At 38.3% G+C, this 4179-nt stretch overlaps 1 pseudogene; it reads right to left on the bottom strand.

Annotated features, from left to right (window-relative positions):
* Nucleotides 1-1445: 1445 nt before the first annotated feature.
* LOC148723981 (histamine H2 receptor-like) lies at nt 1446-2986 on the bottom strand (annotated as a pseudogene).
* Between the last annotated feature and the right edge of the window lie 1193 nt (nt 2987-4179).

Genomic DNA, 4179 nt, shown 5'->3' with positions numbered 1-4179 from the left:
TGGCGCGCAGCGCTATTCAAAAGGGTAATGATAGTTGTTTTTGAGTGGTTTGTAGGGTTCACTTGTTATGTCCAAGAAACCTTCCGGAAAAATTGTCAGGGGAGATCGAAGCCAAGCGGAACGGAAATTGTTAACTTATTTTTCAGATTACTCCTTTGAATAAAAAAATCTAGGTTGCTAAGAGTGCAAGACTGCATGCCATGCCGATTGGGAAAGAAAAAAAAATTATAGAATATGTGTAGGGGAAAATCTTAAAATATTCAAATACAAGGTTAGAGTTCTTGCTATGCAAAGTCTTAAAGCTATTTGATTAATCGGTTTGGTTTGGGTGCTTGTATTATCACACCGATGCCCGGTTTTGTTGTGTTCTTTGTTGACTGTTATTACACCATGGTAAATGACTGGGATAAAAGTAATAGATTGTGTTTGTTGTATGGCCCTGGGTTGATACAATTGCTTTTAGTTCGTCAGCAGTCAATCCATTTACTTTCGAAATAAAGAATTTCGCCTTGCCTATCGCTTGTTGCCGCTTAAGGGACACGGCAAGGAAAGTATGAGAAGAACCAGGCTGGAACTAGCAGCTGGCAGAACACCTTATGGCGCGAACTGATGTGAGATCTGAGGATTTGGTGGTTAGAGAGAGTGGGCTCAAAGGATATATCAAAAGGGAACAGGACTCTGTCGCTATTAATAGATGATTTTGAAACGGACTGCGGCTTGAATACATTTCGATTTTGATCGAAAATTTTCTCTTGATAACAATGTTTATCTTGGTTGTCTCTGGCTAATTCGTAAAATGCCCTCACATTCCTTAAATTTTATGAGAATTTCTTTAGCATTGCCTCAGTTACTCAACCTTTAGGAGACGATACTTAAGAAGAATGGAAACAGGTGTACGTTGAGAAAACTCAGTCGTACCGACGGATTACACAAACATTCAGTTTGTCACAGGAGGCGATATGTAGGGCGACTTATCGCCGTGACAAGTCGTACCGACGTATTGCTCGGCGTGTCCTGACCATTAAACATTTAATTTTCTTTCACCACGTTCTCGTTGCATTCGCCTTCTTTCGGCTCTGTATAAGGTCTCTATTATCGAAGATGGAGACCCAAGTGCTTTATTTTAGCTCACATTAACATAAGTACAAAAGCTCGTCATCCTTACTCGAAAAAAATAAAAAGAACAGAAAAATGAAAAGGCAAGTTTGAGAGTAGATATTTACGATGCTGCCAAGATTATAGAAATGATGAATCTTCTTTCTTCTTTCTTTTCTTAATTTTGTAGATTCAAACAATTTAAACTTTCATTATATAAGAGTTTTCTCCATACATCTGCTGGATTTATTGTCATATTTTACGGGGGCAAAATTACATGTCATGAAAGAATCGTTTTGATATGACAAAAAATGGTATTTTTATTGTTTTTCTTTGCATTTACTACGAAACAGTTACATTATACAAGCTTAGGAATTAAGGCCTCCGTTTGATCTTTAACTGTTTATGAGGGGCACCAAGTTTGAAATTACGCGAGAGTGCTTTTTCGCCAGGATTGTCCTGAGAGTTTAGTCTTCTTAGTTGCTAAGTTGCCATGTGTGCGAGTCGCGACGTTTCATACCATCTGGTTTCGCTCTGGCTATGCACTCTGGTCTGACGCATTTTGTTCATGAAGACATGCAGGGCAACCAATGGAAGGCACGGCGAAAGACTCGGCGAAAGTCGCTATTTCTGAAGTAATAGATAAATGGGTTAATCGTTGATGAAGTAAAAGCTATTGCCTGAACCCAAGTCCCTACTTGATATGCAATTTTCTTATCATTACACTTCCGATTTGCTTCCCAATTATTTAAGCTAACAAACAGCATAACTAAACTGGGCATCCATGTGATGATGCAAGCACCTAACACAAAATAGCTTTAAAATTTTGCATGTTACGAACTCTTATACTTTCACTGGAGTTAGGAAGTGGATTAGCTGGCAAAACTCTCTTGAATTGTTTTTTGGCCAATTTGAAAATGAATATATAGCAAAAGGAGACCACTATTAATGGAACAACAAACGCTATGGTACATACAAAGGATATCATTAGTTCCCATTCATCATTTTTTCCCAACAACAACGCGGACACAGGAAGACTCGATGAAATAAACCACACCAAAATAATGACCGCAAAGCATCTCCTTTTACTTAAAATGTCCTGATACCGGAAAGGAAACCGAATCGCAATAAAACGGTCGATTGAAACACAGCACGAGTTCAAAGCAGTGGCTGCGGAAGTGTGAATCCACAACACTAAAGTCATCTTGAACAAAGGGCTTTCAAATGCTGGCTGAATCCAACATCGGATAACAATCCAAACAGGATCTATAACAAGGCCGACAAAAGCGTCCGCCACGGATAACGAGGCTAAAAAGCGGTTGGAAATTGTTCGTAAAGACTCGTGTTTGTAGAACAGCCACGTCACAACGACATTTCCAGCGACAGCGGCTACACCAGACAAGGACAACCACACTGATAGAACGATGGATGCTGCACTGCTGAGATGATCGTCTGTGCAGCTACCTGTCATGCTAAGTTGGTGTAAAGTAACAACAGATGTCGAGAAATAAGTTTGGAAACTGTCTGAGATTTTTCAATTACCTGCCCTCGTCAGGGATCAGATGTTACTGACTGTTGATGAGATGCTTCTTCTTCCTTTTTTATGCATGCAGTTATTCACAATTTTTCTCTTATTATGCAGCTTATTGACAGACACATCTAATTTTTATTGCGGCGACTGTTTGAGGAAAGGTACTTGTGACATGAGAAAGATCTCAAAATGTTTTGAAAATATGTTATGAAACTTAAATTTTGTCAGTTATCCGTCTTCAATCCATCAATGGAAAAATAGTTATATCTCAATCTATCGCCAGAAGTTTAATAAAAATCAACAAACGTTTCCCATCGATAGGCAGCTGCTTTATTGACAAGAAGCGCACAGAACAACAATGACTAAGAATTTTTAAAACGTTTTAAGAAGCTTTTTCACGCTAATCTCACAATTGGTCACACTCGTGGACAGACTCAGGGGGGCCTTACTTAAATCTAACTAAACCAAATGTCAAGTTTGTTGCTGCATATCAAAGTTGGTAGCCTAATTTTAATCAAGAAATGTGTCGAGTTTCGAATTTAAAGTCCATTTTAAAATAGTTGGTAATATAATACGTGCTGCGAATAATACGCAAGTTAAACAAACTCAAAGGGGCGGGGGGTGGAGGGGGGGTTCACGGCATTTTAGACAACTGCTTTGTTAAAAAAAATACTTAGATAAATAAAACCTCTTACTCATTTCAAATTTCAAGCGTTAATGAACTGAATGGGTCATTTTTTCGATACATCCTTAGTCTAAAGTTTACTTAATTGGAACTTAGGCCTATCAGGCCTCTCAAAAATACAATATATAGAATTTTCGGTAAACTGTTTGTCTCCATTCAAGAAAGAAGTCGTTACACGTTAGTCTGTTAGTTTTACGGTCCATGTTGCGCTGAAGAATCACATAGCACGATACCTGAGGTTGGTAACTGGGCTCTGACGAGGAAATCTTCGATTAGAGAGGTTTTAAGGAAGACTTTTATGGCAATTGTGAAAACAAAATCGACTTCGTTCCATCTGGTTTCTGCCGCTTGTTCGCTAAAACGCAAAAATTTGCATAAGTCTTAGCCGACTTGCACCAAACTGGTAGTTCACATTCATCTTGTTCGTTTAAGAAAATAAATGATCAAACTCTAATAGATAATCTCCAGTATTGTTACAACCCTATTTTATTTCAGTTTCTGGCCAAACATATCCCTGAAATAGTTCCATGCTGAACCTGATGAGCACAGTTCATGGTCAGACTCTAATAGATAATTCTCCAGTATTGTTACAACTGTATTTCTGTTTTATTTCCAGGCCAAAAATAACCCTGAAATAGTTCAATTCTAGAATCAGTCACATTTCCATGTTGAACCTGATGAGCACAGTTTGCTGTCCCCAGAACTTAGCTCATCCGCGGTCATCGTTTCAACATTCATGCATGCTTTTATTTGCTTTAGGCATTTAGGGTGTTAAACAAATATAAAATTGATATGCATGCCTGGTGTAATGCGAACAACTAAAGCAGTAAGTCAAACGATAAGACAAAGGCCTAATTAAAAATAACTC

The sequence above is a fragment of the Stylophora pistillata genome, chromosome 9 (assembly GCF_964205215.1).
Source record: "Stylophora pistillata chromosome 9, jaStyPist1.2, whole genome shotgun sequence".
NCBI lineage: Eukaryota > Metazoa > Cnidaria > Anthozoa > Scleractinia > Pocilloporidae > Stylophora > Stylophora pistillata.
This window is presented reverse-complemented; position numbering and strand designations above follow the sequence as displayed.